The 18,269-nt window shown below is 30.3% G+C and overlaps 1 non-coding gene across 1 annotated transcript; it reads right to left on the bottom strand.

Moving 5' to 3' along the window:
- Positions 1-63: 63 nt before the first annotated feature.
- LOC107908765 (uncharacterized) lies at positions 64-6,529 on the bottom strand. The gene is made up of 11 exons (XR_005910584.1): positions 6,053-6,529; positions 4,865-4,989; positions 4,139-4,581; positions 3,905-4,020; positions 2,957-3,740; positions 2,281-2,736; positions 1,923-2,111; positions 1,614-1,841; positions 1,180-1,522; positions 881-1,064; positions 64-777 (listed from the first exon to the last, which is right to left on the bottom strand). It is a non-coding gene; the product is annotated as an uncharacterized protein (transcript).
- Between the last annotated feature and the right edge of the window lie 11,740 nt (positions 6,530-18,269).

Genomic DNA, 18,269 nt, shown 5'->3' on the forward strand with positions numbered 1-18,269 from the left:
TAATACAAAATACGAATCAAGTGCTATTAACTCAAGAAAACTAACCCAAAATATTACATGAAATTAAAATTTTTAAGAAACACATTTATTAATATTAAAATACTTCGTCTTACATTTTGGCTTATTCCCAATGAAAAGAGAGAAAAGCCAACACAAATCCCTTCTTTTTTTCCAATAAACCTAAAAAATATTTACATTACAATATATGTTCTATTGAACCGACCGTAGGAAATATAATAGAATCCATTCTAACCATATTTTGAAACACACATTATTTACATTACAGATTGCCATTATTTTCACAAATCACATGTACCAATCAAGGTTGCGTACCATGGTCCGTGGACCCCGATAGACACTGTGGCAGCAACCACCAACACCTTGGCTTCTTTCACGACCCTTTCGGTTAGAGAAGCAGCCCCGACTCGGCGGAGAGCAGTTTCCGCCAACTTTCTACCATGGGTACCGCTCCCGCCGAATACAACCCCTCTGAAAGCTAAATAAACGGCAAGGGATACCTTTTTGAACACTGGATCCTCAGCTTGCAAGCTCTTTGCTAGCATCCTGGCCATCATAGATTTCCTTAACTGAAGGTTTTTGTCATCTGTTACTTTGTCACCAAGTCTTGAGGTCCCGATGATTGTGTCAACAATCCCTTCAATATCTGCATCTTCGACACAGTTTAAGAATTCCGAGAGCTGTTCAGTGCAATTTGATATTGTTCTTTCCATGTCAGAGACTTGCTCGCTCGAGAGGATTTGCCTAAATATAAGAATGCTGCAAACGAAAAATAAAATATTAAATCCTTTCTTCATCTGGGAACCGGACCAGGCATGTCCAAGTTCCAACCAACAAATAATTTGCAAGATCTAACAAATACCTTGTTGATATTACAATGATCTTCTGAATCTCGGCCTGAACACCCCGCAATCTAGAGAAGTTAAGCATGAAGGTTTCAGGTAAAGCATCCGGTGTTAGACCAGAAACTCCGCTTACTAGCTTCAGCAAACCGAGCCTAACCAGTACATCGACTTTGTCTCCCTTGCATTCTGGTTGTTCTTGACCTAACCAAAGAACATAAGAACTGTTAAAAATGATCGGAGGAGTTGATATATCGAAAAGTTTAAAACCTCCGAAATAAGCTTCGCTTCATCTAATTTAATAGTTTCACATTCGAACCTGTAACATTAGAAGAATTAGGATTGACAAATGGAATTTGGGTTGAATTTTTTGAATTATAGCTTCCACCGGTTTTAAGGGTGATGGACATAAGAAGCTCTTGAGATGAACTATCATTTGCTTTCAAATTTGACACAGAATTTTGATGTTCTCCCCACTCTTCATCTTTGCAGTTCGAGACAGGTGAAAGCCACCGCATGGTCATTGGTAAAGACAAGCACGCCTCAGACGGTGAGCCATAACAGTTAGTAAAAGCTTTCATAAGGTAATCCAAAGCAGCAGGTCCCTTTAACAATGGCTCCATCAACCTTATACGAGCTTTGCTTATCTCTGTCTTAAGAACCTGTCAAGAAAATGCATATAATTCAACACGTTTGAAACAGGTGATACATGAAGAATCCATTCGATCGAGAGGAAAATAAATGTAAAAACACCTGAATCTGTTCTAGGACAAAACGTAGACCCTTTATCATTGCAAGGGCAGGAGAATTCTCCGAGTTCTCTCTGGCTTCACATATCTCAGCTAACTCTTTCAATAACCTTTGGTTAGCAGCCTTCATTTCATCGTCATTGGCCGGAGCAGAGAGCTTCTGCAAAGTGATCAAAGCGAATTCCAGAATCCGTCCAAGATAATGAATGTCCAGGTTGCCTGACTTCAGCACCTTAGAAAGAGGAGGATTAAAAAGAATTAGGATGTAAACGATGAGAATACTAATACAACAATAGTACTGGTGTTCTAGTACCTGGGCAAGAATTTCCAAATCAATAGCATCAGTTATTTCTTCTCTCCAACTTTGAGGAGCCAGCTCACATATTTCATCCCTCACCTCCCTCACAAGCTCAATAACCCGGTCAAAATCAGGCTCATCCTGTCTCATGGATTCCATGATCCCATCCCAGAAAGCCTTCTCCATTATTTCTCTCATTTTTGCCTGCAGAACAGAAAAAAATGTTACCATACAAGCATTGAGCATGGCAACTAGAAAATTGACAAGTTTCTGAGGCAATTCCTATCCCAAGCCTGCAAAAGTGCCAAAAATTCTACAGATCATTCTTATTGTCCGCTTCTTCTACCACAAGATTAATTACTGATGCACATACCTTTATGCTGTTTTTATCTTCATCAATGGCACTGAAATTATCAACAAACACACGTTGCCCATGAAGGAATTCATTAATGATCAATGCATTCTCAGTGACCATATGCTTTTCAATTGAAGAACCCAACTGAGCATCTGAATGGCTGCTGCTAGCCACAGAAGAACCATGACTTTTAGAAGGGGTTGTGCCATCTTCCTTGAACAGAGAACGGACAACCCGGTTTGGCTTCTGAGTCGGAGTGCTTCTATTATGCGTTCGAGCATTACGAGAACTAGGAGAACCGTGGATATTTGGAGAAAGAAAGGAGGTAAGTGGTGACCCCATTGGACTTCCCCTTTCCTTTGCTTGAAAAAATTTAGTCCGTGTCTCGGATAGTGCACATTCCATCCTTTCAATCCCAGCATCTCCACTCAAATGTTGAACTTTCTCCCTTAGAAGTTTTTGATCTTCCACAACCTGAATTATAAGAAAATTCAATTAGGATCTCTGTATCAAGTGTAGAGCAAGGTAGAGACCTCATCTATATCTTAAAACTTCAAAAAAAAAAAAAAAAGTTTAACTGAATCATTAAGCTGCAAGCATTTTGACGTATTGTAGTCAAACTGATGACCATATCCATAAGTTTTTAGTGATTTTCAATTTCATTGATAATTCTACCAAGGATGAAAAGAAAGACCTGTCTTTGAATAGCCTTCATATCATGAGTAAGAGCAGTATTATCTCCTTCTGGAGTCAACTTGCACTTTTGAATCATAGAGAGCTCAAGCTGGCATGCCGCTCTTACCAAGTCCTCCTCCAATAACTGAGCATCCTTTACCTTCCACACCACAAAGCAATTTAAGTAGGAGCACCATGCTTTGTCAAATGCTGTGAGCTGTGACCTAATGGTCAAACGTTCGGTCAATGCAGATCCAGATTCTTTGTCGGAATTCTTTATGGGACCCTCTAAAATAATCCTTACCAACAACTCAAGCTCTTGAACAAATGCTTCTGCAGACTTGGACAAAGCAATCTCTCTCTCTCCGTGACCACTTAAAACTGCCTCAGGATGGCCCAATATCATGTATGCACAAAGAACTACTCTGACAGGATATCTCGATGATTTAGCAAGATATTTGGCAGTCTCCCTCACTGAGGCAACTCTCTTAGCCTCTCTGCTTCTCATAGAAGGCCTGGGAGTGGTCTTTCTCTTTGGAGTAGCAACTCTTTTGAGAAGATGATCAATGTTATCCAAACTGGATAGGAGATCAGAAGCACCACCAACTCTAGAGGCCTTAATGCGGCTCTCAATACGATCAAGCAAAGCTTTCACCGTTTGAATGGTAGCTATTGATTCAATTAGAAGGGCAAGTTGCTCAAATGGCATCGACTTGACCGATTTCCCATTGATTTTCAAGGAATCAAAGGCTTTTGCCAAGTCTAAAGTAGTTTTTCTCTGCCTAAGGAACTGCCTCCAGCACCTGAATATTACAAAATTATTAGACTATTCACCAAAATGTGCTGCAAAAAGTGATTTCTTATAATTTCATAACAATAATGTTCTCTACTACTGCAAATAATGTCCTTTAAAGATTATAACAGAGTATAAATAAATGCTATCAAATAGAAAATACTGGTCTTATACCTTGCTAATTTTTGAGAAAGCAGATCAGCTTGTTTGTGCATCCTGGTACAATTCACTCGAATAGATTTCTGTGTCCTTCCTCTCTGCCTCAAGTACTCTGCTCTTTGTCTCCTTGCCTTTTATCAAGAAATTAATAAGAAAAACATAGTACATGCAATAAAATATAAAGGAAAAAGCAGATTTGCACTTGAAGACAGAATCATACTATAGAAATTTCATAGAACATGCATATACCCTTTGCAGTCTGTCTTCCAACTGGTCTCTCATTTTCCTCCTCTCAACCTCACGTTGATGAGAGATAGAATTAGCCACTCGTCGAACTTGCAAAATCCTAGCACAGGCTTCTTCTTCTCTGCTTCCAGCAGTCCAATCGCTTTTTCTCAGCAGCCACACGCTTTTGATGAATAGCAGCACGAACACGCTCCTTATATTTACTTTCTCTAGCCATCCTTCGTAACATTGATTGTGATGATCTCTCATTTTGGGTTGCCCTTCGCTGACTGTAAGTCTTAAGGATAAGCATTCTATTTGCCTCTGCCTGCTGAACCCGCGATTCAACCTTTGTTCCAAGCTTCTTGCGTTCCCTCTCAAAACGCATTTCTACACCAGTTTTTGCCGCTTGCCGCAACTCATCTAACTTGGCTAGGCGCATCTGAGACTTTGCCAAAATGTTCAACCTGTTGATCCACCATCCATGAGCTTTCAAATTACAAAAATGAAAAATATCAACACCAATGTAGAATTTGAATTTGTTATCCCTTAGAAAAATGTACTTGAATAATTTCTGCACTGTAAAATTACATATAAAAGAACATAACAGCACATAAATAAATCACACTGTGAACTTCCGGAAACAACAAAAATGGACACTGTAGGAATTGAATCACGAGTCAAAAGTGTGCAGAGAATGAGAATGCAACAACTAATTATCATCAGAGGTAGCACGAGACTAGACTTTACCTTTTCTGCTCGGCAGCTTGGAGCCTTGCTTCAAGGCGCTGAGCAGGGTCTTCCTCATTTGATGAGGATCTAGAAGGGCTTCTTGGCTTTGATCTTGCCTTGCTCGACACACTTTCATAGAATTGCTACAACCATACAACCACCACAAAAAAAAAAAAAGGTAAGAGAAAGTAGTCCATGCAAAAAAATGTTCAAGCTCTAGTTAATTTGCCACATATTCTGATAAAATTGCAGTAAATTGGACAGAAAATAAATGTAGAACAAAGTAACCTCAGCCGTGTTTGGCAGGCATGTTAAGGGAAAATTGAAGAAACAAATGGTTCAAAAACAATAATGGAAAATCTAACTTCCCGGGAAAAGAAACACAGGCTTGCACGTGAAATAAAGTACCAAAAATTGCAAAACTAATTCAGGCAGCAACACCCACCCCACCCTTTTTACCTAACACAGATAAAAATGACTTCGAAACAAAGATTGTACCATAGGAAGACTTTCTAAGTTTTCATGCTCTAAAATCTTTTAATTTTGATTTCGTTTTTTGGTTTAATAAAAAATGTCTTCGTCTGTTTTACAGTTAAAGAGTCTAGTCCGGGCGAAGACTAATCTTGTTCAGACTGAAGTGATATATAGGTAAAAGTAAAACCCTCGGTGATGATTCTAGAATTCGAACTCCATTGAACTTCTTCCAACCGGTGATTTCATTTAAATATGATCAATTACATGACATAAACAAGAAATAAAATAAATAGTAAAAAAAGTAATTAATTTATTTATTTCGGTTCTTTGCTCTCTTTATTTTAAAAAGACAACGACTTAACTTAAACCACTTTAGTTAGGTGAAGTTATGTACTATCTTTCGTCTCCATGAAAATATCTTAACCAGCCATGAGTAACTAAGTTTTGAAATTCAAAATTTAAATATTTTCCAGAAAACTCTGTTAATTTTAAATTTTGAAATTTCAAAAAAAAACTCTAGACTTGACTGAATCAATCGGTTATTTCAGTTATAACAGTATCTTTGATCGTAAAACAATACTTTAAAAAAATTTAAAAAAACGCTTCAAAAACTCAAATATATTCTCTCCGTAACTTTTGTTTCCTCTTAATTAAGAAAAAACTTTTTTTTTTTCAAGAAATGAATTAGAAACGTAAATAGGAGAGAAAAATAAATAAAACTCCTGAGTTTACCTGTCTACGAAGATCGGCGTGTCGAAGCTTGGTTTCGATTTCTTCCACAGTAGGAGTCTTGCACTCCGAAAGAAGCCTCTTCCGAATCCTCCTCGGCACACGCGAAAACGACGGTGTTTCACTAACCGGAAATTCCAACGCCACCGCTCTCCCTCCCTCCCGCGTCTCCATCATCATCAATTATACATACACCAAATTTTCCACAATTCACACACACAAAACAAAAAAAAACCGTATCGACACAATTCCACAATCACGACGATCCGTAAAAAAAATTCCAAACTGATCAGAAAATAACAACCGATCACATGAACTTTTATTATTTTAAAAATAATTGAAAAAAAATTCAATTATTTTTATAAAAGATGAAAAGAAAAGAGAGTTGGAGAAGAAATGAGTATCGCAGTTCTTTGCTTCTTCTTGTTTGAAAGCTTTAAAGAGAGAGAGAGAGAGAGATACGCTTTTGGGGTTTTTTTTTTTTAATTTTGATGGAAATGTTTTGTCGAAAATAAATATAAAGCGTATTGGAAGACGCAACTGTGTTGTGTGTCTCTGTATGCGATTTATGTAATATGGGAATTTATTTAATCCTAATTAATAGGGTGCTTTCCACGTCAGATAATGGGTCCCAACGCCACTCCTTAATTTTGAAATTACCTATTATCCGTTAAAGGTAGTTGTTGACTATGAGTTTTAAAGTTACTTTATACTCAGGGCACGATCGAAATCCTTGATCACTAGATAAAGTAAAAAATATTTTGTTCTTTTAATTCCTATAGAAATAATATTATTATTTAATAGATTTATAACATGTGAATAAATAAAAATATTATTTAAAAAGGATTATCATATGTTACAAATAATTAATCGAGTAAAATGAATCATAAATGAGTCTAAGATGATACAAGTCAGAGTCAACATTATTATAGACTTGTAACATCACTAACTCGTATCCCTCGCCAGAACCGGATTACGGAATATTACCGGAGTTTACAGATCAAACAGACAGAATTTTCAAACATTTCATATCATCAAAACAAGTCATCAAAGTATCATTTTAATCCAAATTATAAACATATCAAATCCAAATCAAATTTGCCTAGTTCATCAGCACTTAACATAAAATTAAATTCACATGCACCTATTTAGATTTAGTTCAATTTATCATGTCATAATATAGCTTAAAAAACAAACACATATTTATATGTATAAAACAAACCAAAATTAAACTTATAACCTCATTTACAATCAAACCACAAAATAACTATTATTTATACGCCCTAGGTACATACCGACACAAAGGATAAACATCACCACATTTGAGTTCGGGATCGTTGTTGGATGCTGAATCGGTGATCAAAAGTTAAGTACCTAACTTGCGCACGGGAAACAAAATCGTACGTTGAGTATAAACTCAGTGGTATTTCTATAATCTGAATATTTAAATATAATAAATTACAAATATACAATTGAAATATAAACACGTATTAATATTTAATTATTACAACAGCCATATCATATTTAATTTGTTTCACAAATATCTCAATTCTCATACTTGCTATATAAATAGATTTTCACAATTTATTTTACATTTTCATTATACAATTGCAATATCCATTCCATAGTCATTTCATGAGTATATAACTCATATATTCCATATATTTGCAACATATTTCACATTCTATTTTCAATTCACATTTTACTTCCATTTCTTATACCATACCATTTCAATATCAATTATAAAATTTATTATTCATTTACCCCTATTAACACGACTCAGACTCGGAGGGATACACGGATCCAACCAAAATACACCAGTTTGGCACTTAGTACCTCATCAGATAATTCGAAGTAATAAATTGGCACCCACTGCCTCATCGAATCAATCCGAAGTAGTAAATTGGCACCAGTGTCTCATCAACTCAAAGTCGAAGAAATCCCTGAATTCTTCCAATCTTATTGCATGCTATCTATATATGACTCAGCCCGATACAGTTAATAAGGTTTAATTTCACATTTAAGATATAATCAATATCCAATGCTGATTTTTCATATAATCACATAATTACACATATATTCTTTTCAATTAAAAAATCAATCCATTCAATATATATATCTATCAATTCAAATCATTCAATCAATTACCAACATATTAATTACCCACCTCAACACTTACCTCAAACATTTAATCAAAATATAACAATTAATAACTAAATTCGGATTATAGAAATACAAACTAGAAATTCCGAGCTATTCCTCATCGATTTTATCTTTTCCATTTTTAGTCAAGGATTCCGGTACGACGTTAGCTATGGAATTAAAACAATTAAATTTCATCAATACAATATAATTTAATTTCATATTAAAAATTTCATTTTTTACTCAATATTTGCATAATTTCCAATTTAGTCTCTAAACCGAGACTAATTTCATTTATTCACAATTTAATTCTTTATTTTCATTCAAATTCCACTTTAGACTAAATTGAACTCCCTATTTTCACATAAATTCTTAAATTTTAAATTTTGTACAATTTAGTCCCTATTGTACAAAATTTACTATTTGTTCTACAATTTAATCCTTTTTCATTTCTAACTTGAAAATCTATCAATTTAGTCTCTAATACTAAAATTATTCAACATAAACAACACTTAAAAACTAAATAATTTCTAAAATTTTGACATGGGTTGGGTAGTATTTAACACCGAGATTCTAAAAATATAAAAATTACAAGAAAAAGGGATTAAATTGACTAACCAATTGAATTTGAAACTTTTGAAACCTAAGGCCCTTCGTCTGTTTCTTTCCCTCTTTGTTTTTTCATTTTGCTTCTCTATTTCATTTTTTATTTTAATATAATATATATTAAATTCACATATATTTAAATTATGCGGCCTCGCCTAAAGAACAATGGCATAATTGCTTATTTAGTCCCTTTTAGTTTTTCTTTAATCTATAATTAAACTTTCATCCTATATGCAATTTAGTCCTTATACCTAATTACTCTTAATTTATACAAATTCACCTAACCAAAACCTAATTAACTACCCAACTAGCTCCGTAAATATTTTTAATAAATAATTAATAGTCTAATTTATAGGAACGGAGTCCCGGGAATGCACTTTTTTTAATTTGATCCTTTTTAATTAATTAACCATCGAAACATTAAAATTTCTTAATGAAACTTTAATACCACCTTAATGACACTCCGCAAATATTTATAAAAATATTTATGGCTCGGTTTATAAAAACAAGATCCCAATACCTTATTTTTCAAAACCATTTGAACTTAATAAATCACTTATATAACATAAATTATCAAATTAAAAATCTTTTTTAAAAATCAAATTTGATTCGTAAATATTAAATAATAATATTTACGAACTTACTCGTTAAATTTGGTGACCCCGAAATCACTGTTTCCGACACTACTGAAAAACGGGCTGTTACAAGACTAATTTGTGGAGTTTTTATTTTTTATTTTACTCCACTGATCATTGATAAAAATAATTATTCATAAATCATTATTATTTGACGCACTGATAGTGTAAAATTTTTATTTAAAAATTAAATTTTTGGGATTTTATCACAGATATTTTTTATTTTTTAGATATAATTTAAAAATAAATAGTAAAATTTTAACCGATTTGTGAAATAAAAACATTCCGCTTATAATATATCAATTAATTGTCCTAAAATCAATGCCAAATATTAAGCATGCACTTAAAGGATCTTTTTAAGATTGTAGTTTAAACCTTTTATTTAAAAATTATAAAATTAATACTTTATAATAATTTTTTGTTTTAAATTTTTTTATTGAATTGATATTCGATTAACTCGTGACATGAATTTAGTTAAAATAAATTTATAAGTTATATAAATTATAGATAAGCGTATACAATTATATAGTCAATAAATTATAATTTTATTATAAAAGTGTTATTTTTTTATTATTTGTAATTTTAAACTCGATAAATAATATTAAATAAATTATATATATTTATTTTAATTATTTTTAATTATTTTTAATATTACCTAAATAAAGTTTTTTTAACTCCACTTTTTCAATTATTTTTGAGAAAATATATATATTCAAATTTTTAACAATAAAATATGGGGTTAAAGGTAAAAACTTGTAGATGTTTGGATTTAACTCGACTTATTAAATAGGGATAAATTTTAAAATTACACATGAGTTTTGATTTAATGTGCAATTAAATATATTTAAAACTCTAATTGTGGTTCAAAATTATACTTGAAACTTTAATTTTGATTTAATCATACGTATTTAAATAAATACATCAATTTATTTTTATATTTGACAAATATAATTATTTAAGTATGCAGTATATAAACATAAAATGATATTGTATTAATAATTGTGTTAATAATTTACAAAAATCGGGCCAAATCAAAATTTCATGTATAAAATTACACAAAATCAAAGTTCTTGTATACAAATTACACATTAAACTATAGTTCAGGTATAGTTTTACTATTTATCTCTATTAAATATTATATTTTTCATTTTTATATATAAAAATAATTTCACCTTTTAATAATTTTTATCAAATTTTGCTGGGTTTTTTTTAATTAGCTTTTTCAACATCAATCATGAGTTAGATGATGATTGGGTTTTGGATTGTATTATTTGCTTTTGAAATTTTCTAAAAAGGCTTTCATCAAATTAGAAAGTTCAATTATGTTTAAGAAAAGAGCAAACCCCATTAAATATACTTAATACATTTCCTTTTGGATATACAAAAATTTGATATTATTTAAATAAAATTTCGAGTTTCGACTAGCTAAAAGTATTACGGAGCCTAATATTTTAGAAATTAGATTGCATTTTTTCTCTCTAAACAAAAATGGGTCAACTAGTCCTCATACGTTATATCAAAAAGTAAATTGGTTTTTCTATTAAAAATCTCATATATTTTTATTGTTAAAAGTTGTTCCTTGTACGTCAACATGAGATACATATATCATTGTCTTGTAATTTCAACAGCCACACCAGTTTTTAACAACCCAAATAGATAATTTTTATATTTCTAAATACGAGAGATAAAATGCAATATGACTTTTAATATAAAAATCTTCATGATACTTTTACCATCCCAAATATTATGTAAAGAAAAGACAATCTTAAGAAAGCTTGACCTCCATTTAAAATATCCAACCTCGATTTAACTACACATTTTATCGGAGTTCAATGTAATTATCGAAACAAAAATTAAATAATATGTAAATAATTAGCCATTCTCCTTTGAGAATATTAACTTTAATAATTTGTCAAACAAAGCCAATAGAGAAAGGAAAGCATAAATAAAGGCACACTTTCAACGCTGCATTTAAATAAAATAAATTAATAAATGACTGACCAATGTAGACCACTTTGTGCCAACATATTTATTGTTATCTATATAATAGATTTTTAGGCCTAGGGGGTGCTAAAATGATAAGAACAGGAACATATATTATATTAATTTATTAGGCTTGTTTTTAAAAAAAATTATTATTGTCGAAGTCTAAGTTCGATTAGTATTGACATTGTTGTTAGTACAAGAAAACGTAAATTTGAGTGCGTCAGAGTGCATTATCCTCTTATTTAAGAGTTGAGGAGGAACTATAGGTAGTTCTAAACATTTCATTTTTACTATATCAAATATGTCTCATCCACAATTTATGGTGATAAAACCTTTCGTTAAATTGTTTTTAACAAAAAGGTTAAATTATTTTTTAGAGCTTGAATTTAGTAATTATTTTTATTTGGGGTTTAAAATTTTTTTGTTCAAGTTAATTACTAAACTTGATAATTGTTCTTACAGTGGAGCTTAAATTTTGTTAGCCCCTGATATTTCCTTAAAAACCCTAAAATTTAAATCCCAAGATGAAAACAATTGCTAAGTTAAAAGAGTAAATTTAGGAAAAAAATCCAAATCACGATATAAAAGCTGCCGACAAATTAAAGCACCAAATAATAATTTAACTCTTAATAAAATTAGAACAAACTTTTCTTTTTTATATCTAAAAGTTGTTGATTGAATCTTAGCTTGATTGGTATGGGTTTGAATGTGCCGAAGCAAATTATATTCTTATTTATGGGTTGGAGAGAAGGGACTATGAGTAATTCTAGACATTGTGTGATAAAACAGATACAGTCAAAACATATAATAAAATTATTAAAAAAATATCTAAAAACTAAAGGGTGGGTTTAGATAGGCGATGCGTTTACTTGCGATTAGTGTAAAAATAACTGTGAAAGTAAAATTAAATACTGTAACGTGAGATAAAAAGTAAACTAAACGCACCCAAAATCTCATGAATTTCAAAATTATATATATATATTTAATCTTATAAATGCAAATTATATTGAGCATACATGAAATGAAATTATGGAAAAATGACATGAATTAAAAATAGCATAAAAAGATAATTAATGAATGGTTTGGAAACTTTTTATTACATCATTAAAAATTAAAAAAATATAGTCAAATAATGGAATATTTTTCTACCTTTTCCAATTTCTTAAGCAATCTTTACTTTTTCCCTACTTTTTGGTTTTTGCATGTGCTTTGCTAATCATTTTGGGCAATGAATAATCCTCTATTATTGTTTATTATTGTTTGATAAATTTAATATTAAATGATGGATTGCACGTCATTGTTGTTATTTGATAATTAACCTATGATCTTTCGGATATTAAATAGAGATGTTTATTTATCGAATTTTTTCGAGTTTAAATAAATTTATTTTTTTTAAAATCGTTAAAATAATAATATTATTAGAGTTGTGTGACTCGAATCTTGTTTGATTTGGCCTGAAAAATTCGAGGTGCAACTTACTTGTTAAATAAATAAAATAGAGCCAAGTTTGAGGATATATAGGGGGGAGGTTTGAGGGCCGAAAACCTCTTGTATTCTTATTTTTCAACATTAGTGAATTTCTCCTCATCTACCCATGATTTTTCCGATAATGATTTTTCACGTAAAATTTATGTGTTCTTATTTATCTTTCTTTTGCTTTGAGGTCATTCATTCTACCATTATCGGCGTATAGTATAACAAATATTGTAAAAAAATATTCAAGTAATCTCAATTTAAATTGATTTTCAAACTTCAAAACATTCTAATTACATCTCTAAACTATTATTATATCAATAAAATCATTTTGCATAAAAACTAAAAATAAAGTAAAACTAAAAAATGAACGAATAATAAAGTTTCAGTACGAGTTTAAATCATGTCACGTAAAATTTAAAATTTAAAGACTAATTTAAAATGAAGATCATAATTCGGGAATGTTTGATATAATTAACTCTAAATTTTATTGTTAAATAAAATTGTTTTCAATATTAACTGGTAATTCAAAATAAAAATGTAGTATAATGTATGGAGATATATTCTTTAACCCCTCTCATTATTTGAATATTTTCTCAAAATGTAGTGTCATGGATACCCTTGTATTAGGAGTTGAATTACATTTTGCTCCCTCAATTAAAAAATAGGCAAATTAATCATTGTACAGTAGATCAAATAGCAAACTGGTCGTTCCATTAAAAACTAGTCCCTATTTAAATGTATTATGCTTTTAAGTCTTACTATGTACGAACTTTGTTCAAGTATGCTTCAATCATCAGTCTAATTGTGATATTAACATTATTGGCTAATGCCGAACCCTTTACTATATCTATTCTTGTAATTTCTAAAAGAATATATTTATTATTTCTTAAATATTTTTTTTTTCATCTTAAAAAGCTATTAAAAGTTAACTTTTTTTAACATTTTACTATTTTAAATTTAATAATGTGAATATTTTCTTATCCATGGATGACGTGCAAATGATGTCAACTAAAATTGAATTTAGGCACTCGTAGATGAATGGGTTCAGAGTACATGCTCACCAATTTTGTTGACCAAATTATATAAATGTAAAGAGGTACTTGGTTGTTGGGTTTATTTATTTTTCATAAAAAATTGACTTTATAAATACTAACAGGGTTAAAGAAAATTCAAATTATTGGATTTTAATATTCAAATAGTAACGTAAATCTCGATATTTAATTTATCGATTAAGGGTACTCGTTATATCTTTAAGATTGTAAAATCGATTCATAAATCGTGCTTGTTTGATGGCTTAAATGAATGTGTGTATAGACGTATTTAAAATTTTATTGTAAAAATTTTATAATTTACATTTTTTTTATCAATCGAGAATTAGCACAAATGACATTGATGTTATTATATTAATTTGGAGGTCATAGTCATTGGCAGGGCTAGAAATTTTTGTTTGGAAGAGGAATTAAATCGTATATTTTTATTATAGTAAAAAATGTAATTTCACCATTTTAATAGTTTATATCGTTATAATTTTTAAAAGATTAAATCAAATATTTATCATTCTGGGGGGCGAAGTGTAATTTTATAATTATTAATTTAAAATTTTATAAATTAGTAATTTAAAATTTTAGAGGGGACCAAGACCCTTGCCACCCCTACCTCCTCCATTGGTTATAGCTTCGAGCATGCTTAAGCATTTAATATCTTTCAATTTACGTGCTGTTTAAGAATTGTACAAAGAGTGAACAAATTTTTAAATTTCAGTGGATCATTTTCAGAACTATTTTGTTTAACTTGCGATATATTTTGAATATTAATTTAATTTCAAGTAAAAGTATCATGAATGCTTTTGTATTAAGAGTCAAATTATATTTTACCCCGTTTACTTAAAAGATGAGCAAATTAATCTTTTCACATTAAATCAAATAGCAAACTAGTTTCAACTTTCAATTACGATTTTCATTTATTTCTACCGCTAAAAATTGGCGTGGCTGACGTAATAATCAAATAATTACACTTAGCGTGTCACGTATACCTCATATCGACATACAATGATCAATTTTTCATAACAGAAATGAATGAATTTCTTAACAGAAGGACTAGTTTACTCTTTGATCTAACGTGCATGGATTAATTCGCTCAATTTTAATCCTACTTTTACTTTTGAATTCAATTCGTAATATTTGATTTTGATCATAATTAATTCGAATATATATATTTGTAATTAAATTACTAATTATAAATTTTTTAATAAAAATAAATTATTTGCTTCTCATTATCGATGGGTTACAGCTAGGTTGAGAATTTAATACGTAACTAATTATGTCAAAATTAAACCAATTTCAAGCATTAATTCCAATCACTTAAAATCGTAATCAGAAAATAACTTATATAGCAATCCCATTAATTACGTGTTTAATATTTTATTTATAAGAAAATCAAAATTATCATAATTTTATTAAATTAAATAAAGAAAGCCAGAATCTCAGAAAAGACCCTACGGCCGCATTTAATTTTTCCATTTAGTAAAACGCCGAAAAGTGGGGGACGGAAAAGGACATAAACTTAAATGAAAGGGATACTTTCGTAATTTCCTTGGTTCCGTCATTTAAACAATTTTGAATTTACTCTCAAGCCAAGCCACCGAAAACGAGCGGCTGGCGACGCTTCATGATGACGCAACGCGTCTCCTCGTTTAAAGCCACCACGTCAACCGAACATGCACTTTTTTTCCAAATCTCACTCTCGCGAGTACGTTAATCGAATTCAACTCCCTCCGCCTTTCACTCACCTGTCCGTCGAGTACGTCAAAGCAACCCCTACAAGGGAAAAAGAAAGCGTGACGTGTCGCCTAGTTTACGCCGAGATATTGGCTGGACCAGCCGGAAGGTGGGATCCACAAATTATTATTTGGTTTCCTTCTTCCAGAGAAGCAGAGGTGGCTGGCTGTCATAGAAAACACGTGTGGAGTACGCACGTGTCAAGGAGATAATGCAGCCGGATGTTCTCAACCTTATAAACTAGTGCCATACTAGTAAATTTTCGATTTAATTGGTTTGATATAATTAATTATTTGAATAAAATTAATTTTAAAATAAATTATGATTCGAAATATTTTTGAGTTAAATAGAATTATGTTGAGTAGAGTGAATATTAAGTATGCATTATATAAAAATTTTAAATGTAAATAATTTAATATATTTTCGATTGAGCGTTAATTCAATTCTCGATTTAAAAATTCGGGATGTGGGTGAGAATTGAAATTGTATAAAATATTAAGGTCAATTATATCTAAATTTGTTAAACTATTAGTAAGTTTACATTTTGGTCACTCAATTTAAAAAAGTTACAAAATAGTCAATGAACTATCCGAAAGTTTTCATTTAAGTTATTAGGCTGTTAAAACTGATGTTGTATGGTCTTCTCTATTCGCATTGCCTGTACCAATCGAAAGCTCTCATTTTCCTTCTTTTTTTATAGTTAAATTTTTTTTTCATGAAACAATTTTGAATGTCACGAATTTGTGAACCAAAATCCAAACAATTTTTCTTCTCCAATCTTTGACACTGACTGTTAAATTGACTTTGATCGAAGGTATATTCTTCTATTCGTTGATAGGTACTGGTTCACTTTACCAATCGTCGAATCATCGTTTTGAGCTTGCTAGTTGGACTTCAAAAAAAAAAAGAAAAGAAAAGCAATGATCATTTTGTAACTTTTTAAAGTTGAGGGACCAAAATGTAAACTTACTGATAGTTTGGTGATACCCTTAATATATATTATTTATAGGCATAATGACATATTTGATTGTCAAACTTTACAAAAAAATCATTTTAGCCCTCCATTTTATTTTTAACCTCTTTTAGCCCTTAAACTTATATTGTTTGTCAAATTACCCGAAAATAGATGAAAAAGTTAACGTTTAGTAACTTTGTTGACTTGACATACACATGAATTGGCCATGTGGATACCACGTGGCAATTCACATGTATACCAAGTCAATAATTATTTTTAAAATTCAAAAAATACTTTTTATACTCCTTTTTAACTCTTTTAATAAGTTTATATATATATATTTTAATTCAAAAATTAATTAATTGTTTAAATGGCATCCATGTCAACAAAGTTGTCAAACGTTAACTTTTCCGTCTACTTTAAGGTGCTTTGACAAAAAAAGTAAATTTAAGAACTAAAAAATGTCAAAAATAAAATAAAAAGCTAAAATGAAATTTTTAAAAGTTAGAAGGTCAAATAAATCATTACACCTTTATAATATATACACATTCAACCCATGTTTTTTGTTTGTTAATTGACATAATTATCAATTTTAATTGGTTCAATTAAGTCGGCTATTTAATAATTGCTGATTCTTTTATTGAATCAATTACTAAAGTATTTATATTTAATTGTGTTTATTAAATTAATAAGCAAAATAAAATATCAACTCTGCGATCGGCCATCAATGATGACCGAATGATAGGAAAAATGAAGATGATATCGTCGATATGTCAGGAAGCATCGGTAAATACAATATATTTTTATCTATTTTCATATTTAATTTTTAATTTATCTCATTTTACTAACTATTTAATTTTTTCTATTATTTATATAAAAATGGAAAATCTTCTATTAAAATGAACTGAGTCAACTACTTTGGGTTTGGGTTGAGTGAGAAATTATATTAAGTTATTTATCTTCTTTTTATGGGATTTTGAATTTTGATCAAATTAGGTATATTTCACCATTAGACATGACAGCTAAATCTTGAAAAAAAAAACTCAACATAAAAACCTGGTTATTTTTTTTCAAAATTTATAAGAAAAAACAAAGAAAATGTAAACATCAAAGCTTATAATATTCTAATGTTGAATGAATAATTGAAGCACAAATAGCATAAATCATCAAAACCCTTATGATACATGTGATCTATCTACAGCATAAATATTATCATACTATATTGTCTTTTATCGTAAACTCGAATAATTTAAGAGATTGTAAGTTCAAAAAACAAGAGTGTATTGTAGAAGGTTTAAGAAAGCAAATCATACGTAATTATATTTGGTCGAATTTGAAGTTAAAGCTTTTATAGATGAATCGTGAATTAACTAATCTCTCTCTCTTCAATCTCGACTTGATAATACATTTAAAATTATTAAAATAGTTATGCTTACACCTTGCAAGCTTACCTTGTCTCCCTCCAGTCTTATTGTTAATGTCATTGGTTGAAAGGGATCATCTCACGAGTCAAAGACACTTGTGAACCCAAAACCTTATAAATTCATACTTCATGGGTCAATATACACACACTTTAAAAGAGATCATTTCACGAGCTAACGACACCTACAAACCAAGACTTTACAAACCTGTACCATCGAGGC

This window comes from Gossypium hirsutum, chromosome D02 (assembly GCF_007990345.1).
Source record: "Gossypium hirsutum isolate 1008001.06 chromosome D02, Gossypium_hirsutum_v2.1, whole genome shotgun sequence".
Taxonomy (NCBI): domain Eukaryota; kingdom Viridiplantae; phylum Streptophyta; class Magnoliopsida; order Malvales; family Malvaceae; genus Gossypium; species Gossypium hirsutum.